Genomic DNA, 27,947 nt, shown 5'->3' on the forward strand with positions numbered 1-27,947 from the left:
GACTTGTTCTCATTCAGTAGGATTATTAAATTATCACTTATGACGTTGGCAAAGTTCTTACTCATTTAAAGAGAAAAGTACATAATATGCAATTTACATCATAAAATATTTTAAACAAATACAAAAACTTTCCTTTTAGCAGCCTTCCAAACATTAAATGACATGACGTGGGGTATATGCCTTTCAGTTCCAAACACGTTTAACAAAGTCAACAAAAAAAGTAAAGTCATTCTCAGCCAATTTTTCTTGTAAAGTCACATTTCACAAATTCAACTGATGCATTATTTAACATTTATGCACCGATTTCAATGTTGCTGGTCTACTTCCAGTTAATATCCATCACCCAAGCCCATGCTCTGGTTCAATTCCAAGGTACTTTTGATTCTTCTAGTCAACTTCTGTGCTTTTTTCTCTCTCTCTCAAGCAGTTTCGTTTGGAACACTGGAAATGGTTGCACTGGCTAAGTCTCTCCAAGAGCTTTACCATCAGAAGAAAAGAGACGCGGTCTCTCCTTCTGTTTGATGGCTCACTTTGCGTGGGCAAAGTTTTATTTTTTTTTTTTTTAATTATTAATTTTCCTCCTTAGCTTGTTGTGCATAAAAAAAAGATCCTCACAAAACAAAAAATATTTTAAAGACTGCTAGATACTGCAGCTTGAAATCACACACCTACCTCTTGACATTCCCCAGTTGCTGGGATAAAATTTGCTTCTCTTCTGCTTCATGTACAGTGAATAAATAATTTAATTTGCCAAACACACTGATACAATGTTTAATACTGTGCACTTCTGACAATTTAGTCAGGATCAATTTTAGGCTGATACGATTACATCTTTACTAATACAAGTCTTGGTTGCTTTTTAATGGCCAAGTTTGGAGCATAAACATAATGTGCCCTTTTCAATTAACAATTCCTGCTGCGGAATACCAGTGCAGTCACATACTGCACTTTCATAAAATTAATACAGTATCTTCCTTCAGGTTTCTCTGGCATGGCAGAAAATCTCAGGTTTTTCTCTGGGTGCTCTTCACTCTACCATTTTTTGAAACTGCTCTTCTTCAGCAGTCTCATACTCATCAGTTGTCAAAATGAAAAAAAAGTTGGCTGTTTTTAGTTTTATCAGTTCATTTGAATAGTGTTTAACCCTCTATTTTTTCAGCCTTTTACTATGAGTTTATATACTCCTTCAGTGTTTCATTTATTTTAATCATTGCAGAGTACATTTGATTAATTATTTTCCTTTAAGTTGCTGGAACCAGTCTCTTGGTACCAAAGCTGGAGCTTGAACTGCTTTTTGCTGAACAGCTGCAGGATTCTTCCCAGTCAGTGTCTTCTCTTCATCATTTCTAGTCTATTTCCTTTCAGGTTCAAAGTTTCTTCTTGCAGCTAAGTTTGCCTGGATGCTAGCAAAGGAGGTCTTAACTGAATTTCTGCAGCTGTATATTTTGAAAGGAGGCAAAGCGATCTGTTTGAGGCACTCGCCACAGATGGACAAGATCCTCAACACCATTGTTTTGAGCTGCCATATGTGCAGGTCTGCCAAGGATTTGCTTTGTCTGTCTGCCACAATCTAGGATGCCTGAAGGGTCAGAAAATGCTGTAAAGCCAGCTCCAAGGCCATCACTGAAAACTAGCACAGAAGGTATGACCTTGTACCCCCGTCCCCAATTTGGGGTACCACATCATTGTGGTGTTGCCCATAGTCATCAGAAAAGGACCCAAAGTCCATAGGTGGTGAATGACTTTAAAGGCGTGGAGTAGTGCCAACATTTCCTTGATATTTATTTGGTTCCTCGTGTCCTTGGACCCCCTAGCCTGCACTCCCACTGACAAAGTTGCCAAAGTGAAGTCATACAAATCTGTCTGGACAGATTGCACTGGAACAGGTGAGAAGGGAAGTCCTGCTGAGGATAAACTGTGCACTCCACCACTCTAAATCTCATCTAATAGAGAGAGGCCAGCAACTGAGAATGCAGGGAATGTAGGTGCTTAGTCCAACAATTCCAGCCATACCAATGAATTTGCATTAGTCCTAGGATTTTTAAGAATTCTCTTGCCAAGGTGACATTCCAACACCTGAATATAGACTCTGAATAGATCAGCAATTCATTAAAGTAAGGAAAAAATGTGAATGGCAAGAGTCAGATAGTGGGCCACTAGTGCAGCAAGCATTTGGTAAATACTCGAGGATGAGTGGATAACCCAAAAGTCAATGCAAAGAACAGGTAGTGCAGAACCAGGCACAACAAATCTCAGATATCTCCTGAAGCAATGAGGTTATGGTGACACACATCCTTCAAATCTAGAGCGACAATGAAACAATTATCTAGTAAAAGAAGAACTGTCTGCAAGGTGAGCATCTGGAACTTTGGAATCTTTATAAAAGGTATTCAGAAAGGACAGGTCCAACACCAGTCTCTATGACAACCTTTAGAAAATTCTGAAGTAGAAGCCTTTCATTCGCTCCAAAGGACGTATCGGTTCTATGACCCCAGAGTTCAGCATTTGCCAGAGTACAGGAGGGAATAAAGCTCTGGTTTGGCAGTTGAGTGGGAACCCCCATGAATGGCAGTGAAAGAGGCAGATGTTCCTTCCACTACCACCTGTAATGGCTTCCGACGACACTGAACACCCACTTGGCATAAAGCACTGACGGCCAAGCCGCCTTCTTAATAGGCAACTTTCCAGACTGGGAACTGGGGGAGGTGCTGGGAAAGAAGGTGCCACACCATGCCATAATTACAAGTTGGAAGGGGGAGGTTGTCCTTTTTGGGAAAGGAACCACTCAGTTTTGGCAGAGTTCTTGCCCTGCCATTTCCTTTTGTTGCTCTAGTTTTTGTTCAGCTGGGACTTCTATTTGTTGGGCCACCAAAAAATATCCTAGTTAAAGGATTGGAATATAGAACATTTTCTACACCCCTTGCACCAGTTTTCATCGGTTATCCCAGTGTTTGAGGATCCGATTAGTTGTTATACCAAACAAATCAGAATAAAGTGGAGCACTCATAAGCTCGTTAACTCATCAGAAAAGTTTCAACTTTGCAACCAAGCACACACACACACCCCCCCCCCCCCCCATCACCATTGACGTTGCTGTACTTCCTGAAAACAGTATTGGCCTCTTCCAAGGCACTCAAAGTATGTTTAAACACTTCAGAAACATTTGAAACAATACCTTTGCACAAACTGTGCTCAGCAGGTAATGATGCAGCAAACTAGTCTAAATTATACATACACCTCAACACAAACTTTCGCATAAAGCACTGATAGTTAACTACCTTAAAGGCTGCTGTGCTAGATTGTGCCAGCTTCTTTTCCAGAGATTCTAACCATTCCCATCTCTTGTCTTAAGGGACTGGGTTAGAAAAAGACAGCATTTTGACTGGAAGAGGTCACTGGGGACACATAAGCAGGGTCTGCAGGCACAAGGCTTGGAGATTAAGAAATTCAGGGTGTGCACAACAATGCGTAAACACTTTTTTAAGCAGAGCATCACTCAGCAGAGAATTGTAAGTTTTCTTAAAAACATCCTCCAGCATTGGGCTCAATGGAGGGAAGGATGCCACAGCCAGCCCCTCAACCCCAAAAGATAATATATCCTGCTGATCTCAGGAACAGCTGAAGATTGCTCACAGTTAATACCCTTAATCTAGCCACCATTTGGGAAAAAACCTTGTTTGGGTTTCTGAACCTGTTAGCCCTCAGATGAAACTGGCTGAGGAAAGACTGGCACTTCCAAAACCTCAGATTCAAAAATCAGGATCCCTGGGTGGTTGAAGACGGGGGGAAATCCCAGCATCATTTACAAACCAGATTTGCACCCCATAACCAACTACCTGAACAATACATCTAGCCGTAACCACCATTCTCAGGTGGAAACACAGTCAGACTGCTGTCCTACAACAAGACGGATCACTTATTGTTTGCAAGTGCTACTCTAGTGGGAGGATCCCCAAGGGAGATGTATCAACACTGGCAAAAGATTCTGCACCCCGATATCCCCTGCACTAAAAGAATTTGATCCTCCCGTACCTGAACCAGACAATAGTACAGCCCCAGAGGATGTGTTTGACCCTCATGTCATATACAGCTATGGTACTAACACTGTAGAATCACAAGTCATAGACTGAACCATATTTCCTGATTTCTATGCTTTTTTAGGTGCACAAAGGCTAGATGGTGGTGGTGCGGTATCCGTATCAGAGTCCATCAAGCGAGGGAACAAAAAACTAGCCAGACTAATGCCAAATACTTTCTGCATGGCTAACTCAGTAAAAAGTGGATAAATTCCACTATTCTCCCTCTAAATAGCAATCTGAAGTTTATTTCTGTAGGGATAGATTTCTGAACATTGTACTGAGTAAAATGACAGTTTCCATAATAGTTCAAAGAACAAAAATACATGTAAACAAAAGCTAGTCTCAGCAACAAAAGATTAAAAGCAGCATAAAACAGCCTTAGACACAGAATAAAATAAAAACAAACATTTCTAGCAGGAATTTTTCTAACTGGCACCAAAATCAAGATTTTCACAAAACAAACATAAAATGCTGCAAATCTACTCAATCACCTCAACTAAGCATACACCCACAGGGGAGGAAAAAAAATGTCAAGTTTTCTGGTCAAAACCTTCAAATGGCACTTCAGCAGAAATAACAGAAGCAATTTACTTGCATCTCTGGAAACAAGAGGCAGTGAGAAGAACTGTGCAAAAATGGGCTTAGCAGAGAGACCCCGTTAAACATTCACCATTGTCCACAAAAACACAACATAAGGGATTAAAATCCCCAAAAAACAAGGAATTACAGTAAAATAAATAGCATAAATCTTACATTGCAGGTAAGCTTAAACTCCAAGCATATACAATTTCCCAATCAGGAAAAAAATAAATAAAACAGAATACCCTATTCAAGCAGTGAGAAAAAGGCAAAGGGAAACTGAGTAAATAAAACCCAAAACTGTTTACTATGCGAGATCAGCAACTGAAGACATCTAGAGTAAGGAACAGTCTAAGAGATCTTCTCTTAACATGGCACTAGAAAACAGAAAGGGTCCCGCCTATGGGTCTGAAAGGCAGTCCTTGTACAGACAGGCGATTGGTACATCACACTCGCAGACAAGTAGTGGGAGGAGCTCTGAGCTTTGGTAGGCTGTCAGAGTAAGGGTAGCAAGGCACTACAATATGCCAGTAAGGTAGTGTGAACATTTACACTTAGCCTTAGATTTTTTTTTTCCCTATGAGGTTTTGGGCAGTTTCCTTTTATTAAGCAGAACTACAAAAGTTAGCTACTCTATTTTGTTCAGCCTTGCTGTGCCAAGTATTCACTGATTTCTAGCACTGTACAGACGTCTTATTTCTTAAAAATAAATACAGCAGACAATTCAAAGACTTGGACTTTACACGTGCTTATAAAATCAGTAAAGAAAACAAGGTATATGAGCTATTCCAAGGTAAAATAATGGATTTCTTACGATCGTAGTTGGTTATTAGTATTAAAAGTGCATCCTTGGGGGAAGAGGCGTTTAACAAGCAGAGTCCCTCTAGGGAGGTGTACTGCAAACCCTTCATTTTGTCATTACTTCTCTGGCCTTCAAACCAAGTTCCAGGACTTCTGGTTGACAGTTTTTTTTTCTTTGGCTCCCCACAATTGATCCTCAGCAGCCACTACGGCCTCTCCTCATCCATCAGGTCTACAAATCACTCCTTACCTTCCTCAGAGGGGCAAATGAGGAGATCCGAGGCTACTGGTGCAGTGTCATCCCCCTGACAAGAAGTGCCCTAATGTTCTGCTTTCCACGAGTACCCATTAATGGCAGAGGATGGACAGATGTGCTAGCATATTATCCCACCGCAGTTGCAACTCAGCCAATGACCCCCTTTATCATTTCCTCCATCATTCTCCTAAGATAACACTTGAGTGTCTCCTGTTTCCACCAGGGATCATACATACGGTGTGACCAAATACACACCCTTCCAGCACCTCAGACGACCAAACTGCTAGCAGTCTGGGCAGTAGTTATGTCTTTATCCCTCTCCAGCACTGCACTGGCCAACACATCTAGTTAAACAAGTTTGCAGGTGACTGCAAAGAAGTTATTAGGGACACTGTCCCAGGACACCTGTACCCTTCATACAGGAGTTATCCTTACAGTGGCACTGAAAACGGACTAAAATTAAGAGAAAGTGCAGCGTCATTTTGTCGCACAATTCCTACCCTCTCTATATATATATATATATATATATATATATATATATATATATATATATATATATATATATATATATATATAAAGAGAGAGAATAGACAATACTCCAGTACTAAAAATGGAAATGTAGTCAGGGACCTGGGTTGACAGCTTCCTCTCCTTTCATCACCATAAAAACTTTAAATTAGAAAATCCTTGAAATTAGCACAACTAATGGCTAAAAAATATCCAGATCTAAATTTATAATTGATCCCTTATATTCAGCATTTATTAGGTAAGACTATAATGCTCCCTTTGACATGTACCTCTACCAGAGAAACCCCAGAGGTTCCCAATTAAGATTTCAAGCTTAAAGACCTTGAGCTACTTAAAGCTCTCTTCCTTTACTCAGCATCTTATAGACTTGAAGGGACATCTCTGCTTCGCATACCATAAATCCATTAGAAACTCTACTGTCTTTGCTCTCCTATATCTCCACAAGTCTAATAGTTTAGACAGAACCAGACAACTAAATGTTCACCAGCTGTACACCAAACAGTGGTACAGAGATTCATTAATCAGTGCCTCTACATCTCTGGAGAAGACTGCCTCTGTAGATTAAGAATTGTGGTACATTATCATCCTAATCAACCGGTACCCTCAAATTTACTCCAGGACTACCTAGCCATGCCCTTCTTGTGGAAAAAGGTATGGCCCGAGAGAGTACTATAAGCGTGGATGGTCATAAAACTAAATGTCACGAACCTTTGATTGAGGTTTGTTAAATTCTTTTGAGAAGTAATTTAACATCTAACCTGCAATATCCATCTGCAAGCAGCTAGAGGATTACTTTTTGAAAATGACTGCATCTAAACTGGATATGCTGGTCTTTTCTTGATCAAAAACACTACTATAAATAAAAAACCTGAAGCAAAGTCTCTGTCCGGCTAAACTTGTTCACAATAGCAGCTACTTTTATGACTATCAAATTTTGTACAAATCTTTTAAAAGTTTCTGGAAAATAAGTCATTTTATGTAACCTTCCCATACTCTGGCAGTTTAATACTGTTAATTTCTATACATAAAATGGAGTATGCATTCTGTCTTATTACTAAATAAATGTCTGCCATTTAACTATTGTGTACATATTGTCATTTGGCCCAGAAGAGTCCTGTACCAGTCTACCACCATGGTAAACATACTTAATGTCTTTCGGACCAGCACAAAGCAAACAATTTACAACGTCCAGGAAGCAGCACATTTCTTCTAAAGATATTTCTCAACTGTTCTTGATTTTTGCCTTAAAATTTTTGACCTATTCCTCATTTCTTTCTTCTGACAAATCCCTGAAGATTACATCAAGTCAGAAATAATGCCAGAATGAGTTTAATAAATGCTTGCCAACTACCTGCTGCGTTATTCATTTTTCAAGTCAATCAGTGGAATATTTGAAAACTGTGCTTATTCTGGGCCTCCCTTTCCATTACTTTTGTGGTTGTCCCCGATTAATGAGTAAAATTGAGAGTTATGCTTCCAACAGAAGGTTTAATGTGAAAAATCAGTACATTCTGTAAAGTATTCGAGTAAAATCACGGTCATCTGTCGCACATTTACAGAATGTCCCTGCTTTTATATTACCTGTTGATCTGATCTTCAAATTAAAACCCATTACATTCAAAAACCACTTCTTAAACAAACCTATCTCAGTCTTAAAATGTAATTTTTTCACCCCAGTAGCTCTCTATCCTTAAGTAAACTAACAAAACAAGTAAATCTTCTCAAAATACTACAAATACTCAACAGTACTCCACAATCATACCATCTACCCTTATGCAGAGATTTAGTATACAACCTAGGTCCACAATACACAGATGTACCTCTAAGTAAATCCAAATATTCACATCTGGGACTCAAAAATATATCACATGAACATCAGAAGGATATGCAACTAAGTTACTGAATTAGATTTGTTTTTATAAACCATATAAATTAGCTATTAGAGAGTCTTCGTTAAAACCACACATATATATGATGAAATGCATCCACCTGGATCCAATAGTATGCATTCTATAAACCATCTTGCTAAAGTTGAGCTAAATAAAACATGCACAGCTAAATTCAGCAACCATATACATTTCTCCCCAATCACTTTCTACTGCTACCAGTACTTAAGAGCATACACCCTCTTGGATCTCAACAAATACTAAAAACACACATTCATGTTAGGAGACACTCACAAAAGTTGGATAAATTCATCATCACATGAATCACACATCCCAACAATTAACCCGTTTGGGTTTATACGACTAAAATTAGAGAGACCACTACCAATAGATAAACACCAGAAAGAGAGCACAACTGACTGGATACAGGTATTGAAAACCTTTCAGGTCATATCTTCAAGGCACTCAACACCACAAACCAAACCTATTGTTATCATGCAGGGAAAACAAAAGACCTTTAAAGCCTACCACCTACAGATGAGTATGGCAAAAACGTAATTTTAACCCACCCATATTCAACAAGTGCAGCAATGTAACTAGCAACCATGAAAAACTAGACAAAGCTGTTCACTACTTCAACCAATCATTCTTAAAATTACTGAACTTCCATCACCCTTACCCATCAAAAAAAAGTTGAAAACAAATACTGCCTCAAAGACAAACTCAAATAATCAAACAACTCATTACAAAGAGAAAACATTACGTATAGGAGTAGCTCAGAAATATCCCATCAAATCAAGTAATCCTAAATCACCTTGTTCTACTGCAAGGGTCAATTCATCACACTTAAATCTTGCCTTCTCCCTCTCCCAGACAGGGCTGAAGGAATTTATTACTGGCCACAACAGCTCAATATTTTCTGGAGGGAACAGAGAAACCTCAGTGCACTCTTACTGAAAACACTGCCGCATTCTGGAAATGGTCTCTAAAAGACACCACCACCAAAGGGAGAATCAGAAAGAGTTCTCCTGAGTTTGAATCAGAAATTAAGGGGGGGGGGGGACTATCTGTCCCTTCATCTTCCTGACCAGATTGAGAATTCTGAATCTCTTCAAGAAAGGTGGCAGCCTTCTTTCATCAGGAAGCAGTAAATACAAAGGAACAAAAGCCAGTAAACTACTCCTGGAAATTTGAGAAGATACATGTTTAGCTTTATTTCTTTTTGACATAAAAATAAATGAGGTCAACAGTGCTGTAAATAGCAGCAATAGTTTTTTCCAAGGATGGGCACAACATCTTGTCATAACACGGAAGCATTACCTGCCTACTGAGGGACCCCAACAGAGCAGAGGATCTCGCTAACCCCCATTCCATAGTGGCCGTAAGTGCTACATCAGAGGGATCCAGTGTAAAAGATGAGTGGTCTGAGGTACAACAAATGGCCATAGAAGAGTCACTGACCTGCTGAGGTAAAATGTTAGCCTGCTGTGATTGCAAAGTTGTTTGTTTAACTTTCTTTTTGTAGCTGAAGAGGGACAAACTGCTCCATGATCAAGCCAGAAATGGTGCCTCTTTCCCAGGAAAAACAAGCAGCAAAAGCAAGTTTTTAAAATTCACTTTTACTATCATTTTGACTATCATAAATTTTAAAACATTTTAAATCATTTGCCTCCTCAAAAAGTAAAATAAACAAATTTCATCACAGAAAAAAATGTTTTTTTAAAATACTTCAAACAACTTTTAAATTGACATGAAAAAAGCACTCTCGTTTAAAAGTAAAATGCAGTCTTGAGACAGCCAATCAAAATTTCCTACCTTTAATATAACTTTCCTGAAGAGGAAAGTACTGACAACCAAAATAACCGAATGGAAGCCACCCCCGCCCCAAAGTGAATTTATCTGCCAAGCAAAGGAATATAAGCCCCCTTCAATCCCAAAAAGCCTCAACAATGGAAAAGCACCCTCCTCACCCTCAAGAGACAAATAAGACATGTCAAATTCTCTAAGAGTAACTTTGAAAAAAGCTTAGCAATCACAGCCAAGGATATTCATAAGGTCTTTTACAGCTATGTACATAGCTTAAAAGGTAGGACCCCAGCATGTGCCAAACTAGTGACTGACAGTTTCACACACACTGATACTGCAGAGATAGCAAACCTGCAAGCTGACAGATTTGGTGAAAATTTCACTCTCTCCAAACGTATCAGAAAGCTTGCCCCCATCCTGTATATCTGAAGAGCAGGTCATTAAAGTCTTGTCTAAGGCAATAAAACGCAGCCTCTATGGGACCAGACAGCATTCCAGGCTGCCTTCTAAACAGGCTAAAACGTGAAGTGGCATCACCATTAAGTACCCTTTTTGATTCTAGTCTAACCACAGGCTTTGTTCCTGCGGAATGAAGAACAGCAACAGTTATTCCCCTCCACAAAGGTGGCTTTGCAACAGAACCAGGAAATTATAGATCCATAAATCTGACCAGCCTCATCTGTAAAGCCATGGAACATATCATAGGTTGGTACTAGGTTATCGGCCCTAGGGGCTATACAAGCCTAGCCACAACAATTCCCTGGCTATGTCTTCACACAGTATTTACTTCCCTGGACCCCTGTCTAGCAGGGCAACTGACGTGATCCCCGGGGTGAATTTCCTATCTCCCATCATCATGGGCATCATAAATAAAGACAAAGGCAACCTCCAAACCCTGGATCTGACCCAATTCAGTTTCATCAAGGGCAGACCCTGCACATTAAACCTGGCGGATTTCTTCGAAAATGTGACCAGGGGCATTGACAAGGGCAAAAATGTGCCCAAAGCATACCTCAACTTAGCAAAGACCTTTGACAATCCCACACTCAGGCATTACCGCTAAACTTAGCAAGCTGAACGTAAACCCCTTTGTTGTAAAATGGGTTGTCAACTGGCTTGCAAACCAGTCATACACTATCAAACTGGGTGACGTCACATCAGCCAGCAGACCTGTCACCAGCGGGGTGCCACATGGGTCAGCACTGAGCCCCCTACTGTTTGATACATACTTCTCAGAAGTTCAGGTCAAAAGTAAGTGGCTGCAGCTGACTAAGTTTGCAGACAACTGCAAACTGGGTGCAATTACTGAATCCCCAAATTAAGCCAGTATACTCCAAGAGGGTATTACACAAACCAACCACTGGTGTCTTAGTCACTGTCTCAAACTTGAATGCAAAGAAATGCATCATCATTCCCTTTGGCACAAATAATGTTCCTCCACACTATCAAATTAACAATACCCTATGCACTTATGAGGTGGTAAGAGATCTGGGATCACAAAGACTGCAACCTTAACTTTGACCACCTTGTGTCTACTGTAGTAAGGAAGGCTTTCTGCTTAGCACACTTTATTAGCAAAGTAGGTTATAACCCCTCTATACTCACTCAATCATGGGCCTGATTAGTGACAATGCCCCTTTCTGCATGCATCATACAAAGCACCTGCAGCAACTGAAGACCTCAGAGATTTCTAACCAAGTTCAAGGGACTCCAGCATTTGCCTTAAACCGAATGACTAGAGTCCCTGTCACTATACTCAGTATTACACAAACTTCTTAGAGGAGACTTATGCCTGGCTTACAAAGCAATCTCCAACCCAAACCTAATTAATTGGCTGCACATCCATAAATCAAACGGGACTAGAGATGCTCGTTCCAGGCATCGAAATATGGCCTGCAACTTGAAAAAGATGTGCTGAAGGGACAGATGCATCTCCCAGTAACCGGCGCATCTTTGGAATAGGCTGCCAAGCCATGTGAAGTAAAGCACCTATGGTATTGTTAGGCTTGAAATTACCTCTGTGTCAATAGTCAAGTAACCTCTTATGATCAAAAGAGCATACTCTTCGATGGTGGTAAAGCTCTGAAGGGCTATGCTCCCAAACCGGTCTTTTAGTCAGCTCAGCTCAAGTTACCTGACAGTTAAGGTATGTAGAACGGGCCCTGGAGTTTTGGAAGGTGACTGGCTGTTATATCCTTGGCAAGATATAACCTATATAGCTAAGGCTACTCCAGCAGCTATCAATATGATGCACATCTAACCCAGAAATATTCATGCAAGACAATTATAATCAAAGTTCCAGGCAAAGGAGGCTCAACAACCAACAGTTAAGATAGAAGTAGATGAGATTACTTGTGATATATAAATCAATCTGCAGGAAAGTTTCTCAAAACAGACAGTATTCCTGTGGAAGCTTAGGGGGAAGAAGGTGATAAAGATCTAAAAGGCTTTGCTTAATAGTATTTTAAAAGGAGGGGAAGCACCAGCATCTTTAATAAAAGCCATGGTGGTTGTAATACCTAAACAGGGTAAAGGTCTGTTGGGCCCAACTTCAGACAAATTTAAATTTTTAAACCACAATTATAAAGTGTTTGTGTCCATAATATTTACATGAATGGCAATACTGTTGTCAAAACTGATAGATATGGATAAACTCAGTTTTGTGGAGGACAGGCAAACATCTGACAACACTAATAGAACAATAATGGTCCAGAAGGAATAAGAACATAAAAAAATACTGTTTTGTTGGTTAAGTCTTGAAGCAGAGAAAACATTCAACAGTGTATATGTTTTATGAGTATGGCAATATTAGCATTTGTAATCCTTGATACAATAAGGTTAATTAGGAGGAAATGAAGGATTGGAGGCAAAAATTAAAATGGAAGTGTTCCAATCTAATAAACTGCATCTGAAAAGAGGAACCATGCAGGTTTGCCCCCCCCCCCGTTATTTGCTTCATATTTAGAGATACTGGCAAAGAAAATAAGGGACTCTGAAATTAAAATATATGGCTATATTTACAGATATTTCATACCTCATAAATACAGAAAAGGACATCTCAGTGTTGTGTAACATTTTTAGGTTTATAGGTGTTTACTCGGCTAACGACCAAACAGGCTTTTTAAGCCTAGCCATGCATCCCAAATCTCTGACAAGTTCTGATATAAGTGTAAGCATGGGGCTGTGAGATGAATCATTTAGAGGTTACCTGTTTCCATTAGAGATACAGGTGCCAAACGAGGGATGAATTTCCAGTTTCCCCTTCCAATTGTCCAAGCTGCACTTGAATTGGGTTAGAGAGGAACTCTGCGTCACATGGATTGGGTGGGGGGCTGTTCCATAGGACAGGGTAGTCTCTGGGATACATGCCTATCTCACCAGCAGGTCCTATTTATATCACAGGCAAGGTTTTAAAGTCTTTAGAACGGGTAATTCTGGTGCTGTTTGTTTTGTGGATATGCAGGAGGTCCATCAGAGTGGGGTCTGACAATGCCCTGTATGCCAGGCATAGATCTCCCCTCAAAAGCTTGTAGGAGACAGAATACAAATATAGGGCCTTGAGGCAGTCTGCATAGGACATATTACTTACCCCCTGTATTCTTTTAGTGAGGTACCTCTGTGAACGTTCCAATTGCTGGATATGCCTGGTTAGGTACATACCAAAGGGGGCATTGTACTCAATGGACTGGTCTGATGAATGCTGAATACAGTAGAACAAGGACTTCCTTGCACTTGGATGCCATACCTTTGTTTACAAGTTGCGCAACAAAGGATTATTTCCTCACCACTGTTAAGACATGTGATGATCGAAGTCTAGACTACTATCTGTGTGTGCACCTAAGTCCCAGACTACTTGGTCAACTCTAAGGCGGGGGGGGGGGGCTTTGTCAAAATGACAGTTACCAGAGATGGATTACTTCCCAAAAGACACTTATGCATTTCTTGGCATTTAGTTTTAGTCCATGGCTCAGACATCAGTTGTTTGTCTGTCAGCCCCTCCTGGAGAACATTTGTGTCAGTGTTAGATTCAATGACAGCTCCTAATTTGCAATCATCTGCAAGTTTAGTCAGCCTAGCCTTAACTTCTGAGAAGTAAATGCCAAAAAGGAGCAGTCCAAGGACTAATCCCAGAGGGACTCCACTTGTGACTTAACTCCTTGTAGAGATGGACTCCCTTGGCTATCCACCAGGTGACATACAGGTTTATACCAAACCTCTTGAGTTTGTCAACAATGCCAGAGTGGCACATTGTGTCAAATGCCTTGGCCAGGTCAAGGTAGGCAGTGTGAACAATTTTGCCCTCATTCATTGCTTTGGTAACCTTCACAAAGTCCACCAGGTTCAGTAGGCATGATTTGCTTTTAATGAAACCAAACTGGGTTAGGTTAAGGGTCTGAAGGTTTACTATATCTCTACTGATCATCTCCATGACAATTCTTTCCATGTTTTTACATACAATACTAGTGAGACTTATGGGTCTGTAGATGGCCCACCTTTGTGCAGAGGGATGACTGTTGCCTGTTTGGAGGTTTCAGTTAAATAGTACCAGAGACCCCGCTAGGTCATACTTCATGCTATTTAGAAGGCATCCTGGGATATTGTCTGGGCCCATTGATGCAGTGTTCTTGGTCTTAGAGGCAGCATTAAGGACTTGTTCCCCATTGATAGTAGGGGGAGTTACATTTGATGATATTTCCTGAGGGAAGGTTGAGGGAGAGACAGGAGTAAAGTTGGAGCTGAATTTATCAGCCAGGGGATTTGCTATATCTTCTAGCTCAGTATAAAAGTGACCCCATTCACAATGAGCTCTGCACACAATTGTGTATTGCCTTTGAGGTTGCGAACATAGCTAAATAATGCTTTGTGGGTGTCCTTGGCCTGGGAGACCATACACCTCAAATTTGGCTTTGGTAGACTTTATTTGTTCTCTGCATTGTTTATTTAGTTTGATGAGACTGCTTTTATCCTGTGAGACAGATTTCAAGTCTTTTCAACATATAAAAATAATGAAGATATAACAAAGGCTACAGTCAAATTTTATACCCACATACAAACTGGTTTAGCAATACACAGTTATGGGGACACAATAAGATGAAGTATTTAGGAGTTTAGACTAAAAAGGCTTCTGTTACAGCAGTTAAGGATATGTGTGAAGAGACTAAAAAGACAACACAAAATCAGAGAAACTGGAAGCCTTTGGTTACTGACAAGGATAGTAAGGTACATGCAGTGAAAGTGTTTTTTAGTCCCTTTAGTTTTATATACAGGTCAGGCATTTTTATCAAGAGGAAAAGCTGTGGCCAATAAATAATAAAGAGTTTAAGTAATTTATCAGGGAAAGGAAGAAAGCAAGATTTAAGTGGGATAATATTTTATCCTCAGAGCTCATGTCCTCAGGCTATAGTATGTATTCTACCTGCATTGTGTATTGTACCTGAATTTTGCAATGTGAGGTATTCAGACCGCTTTGATAATTCTGTGTTAACCTGTACCGTTATTGTAAATATAAATGTTTTTGTTATTTTTTTTTTTGTTTTCCACGGAGCTTATCTCCCCGGGCCTCTGCTGAAAATGGACATGTATCCAGTTAGACTAGCCCAGTCAACAAATGTAAAATAAATAAAAAAATAAGATGACCCTTTCAATAGCACAAGGTAGTTTAGGATTACATGATTTTGAAGGGATACTTTAGAGTTACACAGTTAAGGCTCAGATACATAACTCATGCAGAAAGTTAAAATTCAAAGTGGAGAGAGATTATAGTGAAGCGAAGGTGTGAGTTCAAGTAGTAAAAAGGGAGTGGGTCTTTGGATGCAAATACTTACAAAGAATGTTTTTATGAATATAATAATCTTACAGCTGTCAAAGTACCTCAATAATTAAGCCAAGATTTTGCCAACTAGGGAGAACTACAAGTAGGGTAGAGAAAATAGGCAAGAGGGGGCCGCAACTTAATGTCGAAAACTGGCAAAGGAACCAGGATATTGGGAGCAACTAAAGGGGAAGGTAATAGAGTGGGATGAGACCAAGAACAAGGGAGGACTGCAATCTACAGACTGACTCCCCTACCAGCGAATGATAACAGAGTACAGGCAAAGAGAAAAGGAGAAGGACTTCCGACATGAAAGACCTGCTCTGGTAGAGTTTTTTCTTGAATCTAGAACACAATGGTAGGACAGGAGCATGACTCCTAAGTGTGCAACAAATTACAAAAGGTTTTGAATCTTTGCCTGGAAGTATTTACATAGGCATTTTTACAACCTAACCAGATTTCAAAGACTTTCTTCAAGTAGACAGCAAATGTTGAAAGTGTGATGGGGAGGAAAGGGGCAACTTCGAAAAAATATTTTGGGAGTGCAATGAGTTTGCAGATTTTAAAAATTTCTTACAGAGTACTATCAGAAATATTTTGGGAACCATTAGTTGCAAATAAGGAAATTATTTTGAGCTGGGACACAGAATATGAAGTGTCTAGACAAAGTAAGGCCTTAAGTTGAATTCTGCTGACTTGTTTAAAAAGTAATTTCAAGGAAATAGAAACCAAGACCTAAATCAACAGTATTTGAAGGATGTAATATTGAGAAAAAAAGAAAAAAAAACCTGCAAGAGTGATCTTTACAAAAGGAAAGTCGCAAGTTACATTGAAATAAAATGTTAAAAATGTATACATAACCAATTAAAACATCTCAGAATTAAAAAAAAAAAAAAAGAAGATTATAAATAATCAAATCACCCACCCAGCAGGGTTTCGTCCAGGTAACTTATCTTTTTCCAAAGATTATTAAATTATTCAAGAAACAATGACCGCCACACAACAGTTTTTCTAAAGAGCTTTCAAATGTTTTTAGCATTCTAGTTCACTCTTTTCCACACATTAACAAAAATGGACCTCAGCCCCAGCACTAACCTGGTTTGCGTACTAACCTGATTTGCCTATTGTCATTTGGTGGGAAACCTTTCAGTCAGGTGATCACATACCCATTTAGATTCATTGCTTACTGATATTAAAGCGCACCTCTCAACTGTTCAAACTTTCTCAGAATGTCTGGATTTTTGCCTCACACATTTTCCTATTTTCCTCTGCTCCACTGCTTAAATGTATACATTGGTACCAAAGAATGGTGCAAATGGTGCTCCACCAAGAACTGAATAACCAAAAAAGCACCAAAGTTGCGAGTCCTCAGTATAAATTTAATGGAATATTGTTAAGCGCCTTCATCAGCAAGTATGACTTCTTCAGAACCTGAAGAAGTCATACTTGTTGATGAAAGCGCTTAACAATATTCCATTAAATTTATACTGAGGACTCGCAACTTTGGTGCTTTCTTGGTTATTTAAATCTATACATTGCAGGACCCTCAGCAACTGTACAACATTAGCCTAATTCCCAAACCTTGAGCTGGTAACAGTCTTAGCTTACTCACTGGGCAGACTCTATCCACAGGTCTGATTGACTGTTTTTAGCGGCATGTGGTCCTGGTGGGTTCAGCCCCACTCCATTCGCCCTCTTTGTGCTCAGGCTCACTCAGCTCCCCTACCATGCCCCCATTCCCCACCCCCCCACTACTCGTACATTTATCCATACTCCTAATCACCTGACCCCTTTGCCACACCCTACATCCAATCCAAACCCACTGAAAATCTCAACACCCTATTACACATGCTGTTTCCTATCACTACATACTTCCCCAACTACCTGCCGTTCTTCTACTCACTGTTATACCCCTAGCACCTCCCACTAACCTCATTGTCTTCCATCCTACTCCACCTCCCTACCCACTCAACCCACATCCTCTACATAACTCACACCCCTTTCATACCATACAACTCCAATCATGCCTCTGCCTCAACACTACACTCCCTTATTACTATTCTCTCTGATTATAACTTATCACCTCACACTCACCCACTACAACCAGAGATCCCCCCGCTCTACCCCTTACCACCACCTATTTCCCAATCCTCCTAGTTACATACTCCCATCACCATCCATTTATACACAATCCCCCACCCAGCTCAGCTCACCTATTTACCTTGACACCACATCCAGAAAACAACCAAGTCTCAAATTTTACACCCTAACTATATAGATACACATATACACACACCATACCTCAAAACACACCACCATAGCAGTCCTACTACTAGGAGGTGATATCCATCCCAATCCTGGCCCAGTAACAACTCCAATTAACACCTGCATTCCCATCCCCCACTTAAACATAAAAAACTGACTTAGAATATTTATTAGTAAGTATAATGAACAAAATAAAAGAACTCCACTTTACCATTTCCATTTATAACCCTGATCGAATGCTCATTACGGAGATGAGGCTTAAACCACATATCAAAGATAATTACATAACCTCACCTGGATACAACATTCTCAGGGCTGACAGAGTTGTTAAAACAGGTGATGACATTGTCCTACTCTACAAAACTAGTTCAAAAAACCCAGCTTCTACAAAATGAATTCACAGACTTCAAAATGCAGAACCATATTCGCTAAACTCCACCTAAACCAGCATAAGCATCTAAACTTACTTGGGGTTTATATACCACCAGGAGACAACTTCACCACCCTAGAATCCATACATTGGGCTTCCCACTACCTTCCCCATGAAACCATAGTCCTAGGTGATGTCAACATTGACTGGAACTCTATCCACTCTCAAAAAACTCCCATTAGTCATATTAAATCTTCACAACTTTACCAAAGTCATCCGTACACCTACCCGAATCGGTAAGTCTACTATAAGAGACTCCGTATTAGACCGGATCCTCACAAACCAACCCAATACTGCCCATTAGTGCAGTACACTGCCAGACTCTCTCAGTGAACACAACCCCACCTTTATCCTTAGACACAAACTAAAATCAAACCACTACCCCTCCATACTAAAAACCAGCTCCTACAAAAACTTCCCCACACCTCACTTCTTAGAAACCTTAAATTCCTGTAACTGATCTCCATTTAAAAGCCTCCCAATTGACAAGGCAGTTGAATACTTTAACTCCAATTTCTTTAAATACCTAGCCCCAACTAAAACAATAAGGATACGCAGTAACCCAGCCCGCTGGCTACAAAAAAAAACACAAGTGCCTTACACAAAGACAGGGATAAAACCTGGAAAATCTGACAACAAAACAAGACACCCACAACTAGGCAAACCTTTCTTGAACTTCAAAATAAGGCAAAAAAAATAAAGATTGTCCAGCAAAATCACTACATTTCCCTGTAAACAAACAACTCCAATGCTCAAAAACTTTGGGCCACTAACTTCACGGAATACTTTACCCCCTCCATTCTTAAACAATACAAGCACTACCAACCTACCACAAGCCCCTAAGGCCCAAAACAACACTACTCCCTTCTCTACAAAGCCAGTTCCAACATCTATTATCCAAAAGTAACTCAAACAAACCACCCTCGCTGCAGACAATCTTCCTGCCGAATACCTTCAACTAGCATCCAAAGGTATACCTTACCCCATTTCACTACTAACGGCAGCTAATAGAAAACTTCAAAATCCAACTTCACTCCTTTCTACTTTCTAATCGTAAATGTACTTGTATCCTACCAACCTAAGTCATCCCTCCTTTAAATTCTTCTACTTTAAAGCTTATTTTCCACTCTCTAATAACGTTCTTTAAAAATCAGTAACTACTTCCTAGATTGCTACTGTTAGTTCTTGTAACAAGGTCATTCAGACATAATATTGTCTAGAATCTAACAATGACAACTGCCTTTCTCTGAACAACTTTGTAAAATACTATTCTTTGATATGTAAATATTAGTAATTGTATTTCTTATCAACTGTTTATATTTTGCTGTGTTTTCTATTTTGCAATGTTTGCTATAGTTTGAGCTTTTCTCCTCGGGCCTCCACTGTAAATGGGCTCCCTGAGCCCAGTGGACTTCCTCGCTCATCAAACTGGAAATAAATAAATAGATCCATTACTGAAAATACTGTCCCTTCCTTGTGAAGAGCTCATTCATAATTCCCGTTCAAAAAGGTGGCCCCCCCTACTGACCTCTCTAACTACTGACTGACTGCAATCCTATCCGCCCTATCAGACTTCAGAAAAGTGCGTCTATCAACTCCTTACACACCTTCTCACCAATACTTCTCACCAATAATTTACTGTCCAAATCTCAACATGGATTTCACCCATCCCATAGTACCACCACCCCCCTAATCAACTTGACCAACACTATTAACTCACTCAGGAACCAAGGAAACCTAGTCTCTTGCTACCTTTTTTAGACTTAGCCAAAGCATTTGATACAGTTTCTCACAAACTCCTGCCTCTCAGACCTCAACATTAAACACCACCACCCTAGGTTCACAAGTTACCTAGAAAACTTGCCAGCAGTCTATCAAATGGCTCAATTCCCTATCCCCCCCCACTTCCTGTCATACTAGGCGTCCAACAAGGCTCTATTCTAGGCCCCCTTCTTTTAACATATTTACAAGCCAACTCCACTTCGCAACCACTAAAGCTGACACAGTTCAATACACAGACGACACAACCCTGATCTGCTCTGCTCTTAGCATCTAACTTCCCAGAAAAAAGCCCAAGAATCCTTTACAGAAATAGAAAACTGGCCAAGTAAGACACAACTGATATTAAACCCCAAGAAAACACAACTTATGTTATTACACCAGACAAAGATCAATGACCCCATTTTTTCTATACTCTCAGCCAATAAGATTCATCACCCCAGTACCAAAGGCCAAACTACTAGGACTTACAACTGATCCACAACTAAGATGCAACAAACATCTCTCTATAACCATCTCCAAAGTCCATAAAATGTTAGGGACTATCGCTGTAACAGGTACCTTACCTCCAATTCTAGAACGGATATAAAACAGAACCCATCTCCTATCCACATTGCTTTATGCATCCCCAGTTCTAACAAACATAAATAAAACCGATCTGAACAAACTTTCCATTTGCTACAACAAAATCACCAGGTTTGCAACAAATGTCAAATCACGCTCCCACCACTGCCAATCCCTATATTCCTTACACTGGCTCAAATTTCCTAACTTACAGCGTTACCAACAACTTAACCTAGCCCACCAAATACTAAACTATCATGAGAAAAACCCTGCTCTGTCTTATAAACTTCCACAACTCAAATAGACACGATCTAGTAATAAAGCTCTGATCAATACAATCTCATGTAATAACAGCTCTATCAAATCTCTCTTCCCTAATGAAGTCGCTAAAACATGGAATACTCTACCCCCCTGACCTCAGGATTACAAAACTGTACTTACATTTTCAAAAACCTATTTAAATCATACATTTACACTAACCATCTTTGCAACTGCTATGCATCCCCCTGAAGCCTCACCCCAATGTAAGACTTTATTCTCTTATGCCTATGGTGTTCAATGCTACTGTTCTCTTCCAATACTCACTGTACATATTGTACATAATACTACTTGGTAAAAGCCCTGCAATACTGTGCTGTGCTCTAAACTTGCTCATTGATTCTACTGTACATACTGTATCCATTATATAAAGCATGCTTTTCTATTGTTATTAACTTTTTTCTTACTATAACAAAATACTTTCAATGTATCCAAAATTGATGTACTATATGGAGCTTTTCTCCCCGGGACTCAGATGAAAAGGGACACCAGTTGTCCAGTCAGACTATCCTGGCAAACCCAACAAGAGAACCTCTTCCATTTACTAGCATAAAGTATTCTTGTAATGGGTTTATGGGATGAAATCAAAATGTGTTGAACAGCCAGGGAAACATCTGGGAGCCTGGCTAAGACAAGAAGTGGATAAACAAAGCAGTCAGCTTGAGAGTATGGACGAAGGATGGAGAGCACCTGACTGATGCGTCAGGAGATCTGGAACTGGGTCCAGTATCCAAGGCTCCCCTTCCAGATGAGGTCAAAGGAATGGGAACCATATCTGTTGAGGCCAGTAAGGAGCAATGAGGATTAACTTGCAACCCAACGACTGTGCTTTCTGAAGAAGCTTGGGGATCAAGGGGAATGGTGGAAAGGAATAAAGCAGTCCTGCGGGCCAATAGTGAACCAGTGCCATCCCTGGGTGACTGTCCCGGTGGTGGGACTAGGACAAAGTAGCTACTGCATTTGTTGAAGGGAGTGGTGAAAAGTTTGCAGCATAGCTGTCCCCATTTGCAAAAAATCAATGCTGCAACTTCCTGTTTCAGGGACCACTTGTGAGGCATCAGAATAGACCTGATGAGCTTTTCCACTATAATGCTGATTTCCTCAGAATGTGCATTGCGACCAGAAAGCCTTGGGAAGACATTGGCCATTGCCATACTCGTAGAGCCTCTCAGCACAAGGGATAAGACCTTGTTCCGCCCTGTTTATGTACCATACTACTGTCAGTCTGAATTGCTATAGTCCCCGTAGGTAGTGCGTGCTTCCAATGTCAGAAGCACCGCTCTCATCTCTAGGACATTGATGTGCAAGTGGTACTCATGTTCTTGCCAAGTCCCTTGAGCAGTCTGTCCCAGATAAAGCCCCCCCACCCACCCTGAGAAGCATCTGTGGTCACTGTGGCTACGGGTTGGGGGTTACAAACGGTCTGCCCATTGATACCAGAAGGGAGTGAAGCCATGACTCCGTGATTCAAATCTGATGAGACATTAGTAAATCCTGGAATGACCATTGAGCCAAAAGGCGCCACTGCAGAATTCTCATGTGGAAGCACGCCACAGAGACCAAGGTAATTGCTACAGCCATCGAACCCAAGACCTTGAGGACGAATCTTGCCTGGATTCCCTTTCTTTTCATGAGGAATAAAACTTGACGAATGGTTAACACTCTTTCATGAGGCAGTTTTGCTATCATGGCCCTTGTGTCTAAACCTACCACTATAAATGTAATATACTGACAAGGCAGACTTTTTGTAGTTTATGGTGATGCCTAGTTGAGGACAGGTGTGAATAGCGGAGTCCCGTGCCTCTATCAGTTTATGCTTAGTGGTGGTAGTGAGGAGCCAGTCGTCTAGATATGGAAACACAAGGAATCCTAAACGCCTTAACCAAGACGTGACTACTGCCATGCATTTGGTGAACACCCTGGGGGCTGTGTGAGACCAAAGGGCAGAGCTCTGAACTAGTAATGACGGGCTACCAGCCGGAAGCGTAGGTACCTCCTGGACTGCCTGTCCATTTCTATATGGTAGTACACATCCTGGAAATCGATAGAGGACATCCAAATGTCCTGACCCAAAATGGGGAGAATAGACTGCAGTGTTACCACCCAGAACTTTATTTTCTTGACTGATTTTGAGTTTCCTGAGATCCAAAATGGGACTCCAGTCCCCTGACTTTTTCAGAACTAAAAAAGAACCTTGAATAAATGCCGGATTTGATTTGGTCTGCGGGGACTTCTTGGATGGCTCTTTTTTCTAGCAACCTTTGAGCTTCTCAGTTTGCTTGATCCCAAAGACTGGGTGGAACATCTGGGACTGAGTGCTGATTAGTTCTAAGGGGCAGTTGGCAGAAAGGAATTTTATAACCAGTGGATATTATCGACAGTACCCATTTATCTTCCATGAATGTTTGCCAGGCTTTTGGATATTGGGATAATCTGCCCCCCAACTGCCTCCAGATGCAGACAGTCGGGCCTCCTTTCAGGAGTGCTGGAAAGGCATCTCTGTTGGCCTGATTGTGCAGACCCCCTCCCTACTGTCGGATTGGCACCTCCTGTCATTATGTCCCCCTCTGCCCTTGAGGGAAAAGTCTCCACGTGTGTCAGTTGACACTCCCTGGGATTTTATGAACCACATTTTCCCGCTCTTCTGACCCTTAGGGTAAGGTCTACAGAGAGAAGAAAAACATACTCCCACGGCAGAAAGTCTTGCCATCCTGTTCACACCTGGCAAGAGTCTCTTACCGAGACCCAAACAGAAACAAGCAGTCAAAGGAGGTGTTGGTAAAGGAGGACTTTAAAGGCTCCACAAATTGACAAAGGCGCATCCAGGAGTGTCTACGCAAAGCAACTCCCGTGCCTGCTGTCCAACTCGCTCCATCTGCTGCGCAAGACATCTGCCGCATGAAGGAGTTAACTACAGATGTCAAGGTCGTAAGCTGAGAAGCCACCTTGCCCGCAGTTCCTTCAGCTGTAGGATATCTCCGAGTTGCTTTAGGAGATTACTCTGAAGACATGTAAAGTGGGACAAATAATTTAGAGACCCGAGAGGAAAGGCCACTGAAGCAAGCATACGCTTCCTATACCTGTCCATCGTACGAGACTCTTTATTAGAAGGATGGACAGAAGTCTCCTCTAATTCTTTCTTGGTGGCTGCTGCTGCCACCACCATAGCATTAACAGGCACACCCTTGTACAGAAAAGGCCTAACCTCTGGAGCAGTTAAGAATTTATTGGGCCTCCTCGGCACTAGTTCCATATTCTCTGGGGAGCTCCACACCTTCCAACTCACCAAGGCCAGCAGAGGGTAGAAAAGTAGACACACCCAAGAGGTGGAGGGTCGAGAACTAAATGCAACCAGGTACACAGACTCGTCCTCAGAAGGAGCAAGGGATTTCCAGCAACCCCTCTAAGGATTTCCAGGATGTCTGAAAAAGATATCCACAAAGGGGGACCGAGAGGACCCTTCTGAGTCCCTCAAGTCTCTGTCTGAAGTGAGACTCAGGGGAGTCCAAATGCTTCCTCTTGCATTTTCTCTTCTGAGGGACCTCCTCTAAGGGGTGCTCAGGGGAGGTTTTGGAAGAGGTGGGGTCACCCAATGGAGAGTCCTGGAACATGGGTTCCCTACGATTGGGGGGGGGGGGGGGGTCTGAAGCAGATGCAGGCACGAGAGTAAAAGCCAATGGAGCTAAGGGTGGAGCAATCTCAGAGGACAGCACACTCATCCTGGCCTGGCCCAAGAGAGTCCCCAGCTCCAAAGTGTCCGGAGATCGCCTCCAAACAGAGGGCGATGGCTCGGGGGAGAGCAGGGTCGGACAAGGGTCGGATGCCCCTCCCCCCTCAGAGCTGACGAGAGAGCATCAGCCCCCAGATCCCTCGATAGACTGAGACAAAGTTCGGAGTGGTAGTCAGAACCGATAGACCACTGGTAATCGGAGCCGATGGTTCCACCATGACTTCCATGCAGCCCGGCTCTGAATCTGTGAAGGAATTGATAACTATGAGGGTCGGGTTGTCGGCGCCAATTGCTTGTGGGTTGGGCTCAATAATAGTTTAGCTAATGCTCGTGTCTTGAGAAGCCTCTTCACCACCCTTCTCCACATAATGATCTGAAAGACTCTTGGACGATCAAGAGGAATTAGAGGAAGACTGATGACTGCCTGCCACCGATTGCAACATCGGGGACTATGGAACAGACTGCACCGGCTCCAGAGAGGGAGACCTGGTTCTCTTGAGTCGAGACTGGCTCCGAAACCACTGATGGAGCCGCTGGAGAAAGAGCTTTGTTGGAACAGACTCCCAGGTTTGTCCTGAGATTTAGATGGCTCTGAAGTCTGAGTAGACGAGGACGATGGCTTAGGGGACTTTTCCTGTTTCCTAACTGGCTGAGAACCCTCGGAAGCATCAAAGGGGCTCTTTAATAAGCCTTGCAAAAATCAACTTAACTTTTCTCTCCTGCAGGACCAGAGAACTAAAAGCATGACATATAGAACACGAGTCAAACAGGTGTACTGCCCCTAAGCAATAGACACAGCCCGTGTACCCATCTGTAAGGGGCATCTTCTGGCAGCACGTGTCACACTTTTTAAAACCCTAAGGTTTTGTCTCTAGGATCTTTGGACATGCTAGCAATTATCACAACAGTACCAAAGAGAAACAACAACACTAAAATAAAACTTTTTTTTTTTTTAACAGGAAAATAGAAAGGAGGGAAAGGGAAGAGCCTCTAAGATAAATGGCAACTCCCCCAACTCAGGACAGCCTCTAACTTAAACAGCTGCTCCTATAAGGAAAGAGAAGAAAAAGAGGCCCTTAAGCTAAGACAGGGATGAAAGAAAGGGGACAGGGAACCCTCTAAGTAAAAGGGGTTCAAGGGAACAAGGTAGGCCTAAAAGAAAATGACGACCACAACAACTACAAAAGGCAGCAGTGGAAAAGTAAACAGACCTAGCCTAAGATTAAACACACAGACTAAACTAACACAAACCATAGCTATCGGAATCCAAAAATTATTGGAAATATATCAAGAAGAAGAAGAAAATACTTAGCCTGAGCCAGTATGAGCAATCCCAACGTGGCAAGAAGCAAACAAGATCTGGGTAACTACCACTAGGCATGTTGGGATAGGGGCTAGCCTCGAGCCAGTAAAAAGCTCTTGAGCTATAGTATACAGCCGAGTCGGAGCAGAGGATCGGCTCCGAACCCAACCAGCAAGAACAGTGGTGAGATGGGGACAACATAACGGCCAAATATATGCATACCTGTCTCCACCCTAGTATAATACGTGCCCTCCTAGAACATATCAGAAACACAAAACACTCTCCACAAGTACCTAAATCTAACAACTGACAAGATAACTTCTTAAACAAAATAACTCCACACATTAGGAATGAAACAAAATAATTTCCAAAACAGCTACAAAGTTATTTATCCAACAAATAGGCAAGCAAGTATAGTACATGTAGTTAGGTGGGATACAGATGAGAATGGTGTACTTGTATTCTAACGAACCTAATCTCCCTTTCATCAGGCACTCGAAACTAACACGCAACTTGCTTTTCCTACTTCAATCCAATATTTTCATCTCCTCTTACCTATTACACCCAAAAAAAAAAAAAAAAAACCCTAAACAACACTATTTTAAATTTCCACCCACTCAGGATCAGTTATTACTACTACTATACACACTAATGACTACTGAACATTCGGTTTTATTGTTGACCCTGTTGGTGTAAATTACTGAATAAGCAACATTACTATGCTAAATACTCTCTAATTTTGCATGACTACTGGAATCATTCGCACAAACTCAGTACAATACTACTATTGTTTTTTTTTGGGGGGGGGGGGGTCCCATCTTAAAATCGTATTATTCTGGAACTCTTCTCCCTAGGCCTGCAATGAAATTTGGCTTCTGCTGCTCAAATGGACTAACTCATTTAGAAAATGAATTATTTCATTGTTTTCAAACAAGTCAATGACGGGTGCAGTCACTAAACAGTGAAGGTTGTGTTTTACAATGTAAACATCTAAAATACAGACTAAAACAAAACCTGTTAATCTAACAACTTTAGAATAATGAAGGAGTAATACTTAAAATATTACTATTTATTTCGGGCTGGCGTTAAATTATTGTGGGAATTATCCCAAGTCTTAGCGCAAAATCGTGCAACTACATAGGAAAAATTAGAACAGCAATAATAAAATTTTCTACAAACTTTACCAAAACGACAAAAATACAACAAACTTCTTTAACTAGACGCACACAACAGTTTAGCATTTGTTTCCAAACATCATAAGGCTCTAGTGAAAACTTCCAAACAATATTTAAGAAACTTTAATTTGAAAACAAAACGTCTGGCAATATTTATCCAATACTCACACAAATCGGCGAAATCACTCTTTCCAATACCATGTAAATAACACACCACACAATCACATTTTCTCAACTTCACGAAGCAAATTTACCGCGAACGTCATTACGTTTTTACTGACAGTCTTTTAGGAAATGCTTTCTGGGAGGATTACGTATGAAAACTAAGGGACTGTGATGTCCTACTACCTATAAAAAAATAAAATAATTTTTATCCATATATATATATATATATATGCAGTTTCTTACCTCAGACCGAAGCTTAAACATTCACTCCACTTTATGAGATTGAATCACGCTTGATGGTTAGAATAATCCTACTCTCGGACAAATTTAGCGTCTAAACTCCGGATTACGTCTGTTTTCGTAGGAACGGTTGTATTGACAGTATACCCGTTCACTCCAGAAGATCGTAAACTATTCCAGGTATCTTTTAGTCTGGTAAATTTCCTCAGCATCCGAACCTAAATTACTTCC

The 27,947-nt window shown here is 41.0% G+C and overlaps 2 protein-coding genes across 3 annotated transcripts in view; one reads left to right on the forward strand and one right to left on the reverse strand.

Moving 5' to 3' along the window:
- The window catches only part of BLM (BLM RecQ like helicase), a 1,689,823-nt gene extending 1,662,258 nt beyond the window's left edge, over positions 1-27,565 (reverse strand). Inside the window, exon 1 of the mRNA XM_044077719.1 lies at positions 27,480-27,565. The gene's annotated coding sequence lies outside the window, so the exon portion shown is untranslated. The remainder of the gene's footprint in view (positions 1-27,479) is intronic.
- Positions 27,566-27,647: 82 nt separating this feature from the next.
- The window catches only part of LOC122806909 (WD repeat-containing protein 76-like), a 950,729-nt gene continuing 950,429 nt past the window's right edge, over positions 27,648-27,947 (forward strand). For both annotated transcript variants that reach the window (XM_044077718.1, XM_044077717.1), the window contains exon 1: positions 27,648-27,896. The gene's annotated coding sequence lies outside the window, so the exon portion shown is untranslated. The remainder of the gene's footprint in view (positions 27,897-27,947) is intronic.

This window comes from Protopterus annectens, chromosome 7.part0 (genome assembly GCF_019279795.1).
Source record: "Protopterus annectens isolate FY-2018-M chromosome 7.part0, PAN1.0, whole genome shotgun sequence".
Classification (NCBI taxonomy): domain Eukaryota; kingdom Metazoa; phylum Chordata; order Ceratodontiformes; family Protopteridae; genus Protopterus; species Protopterus annectens.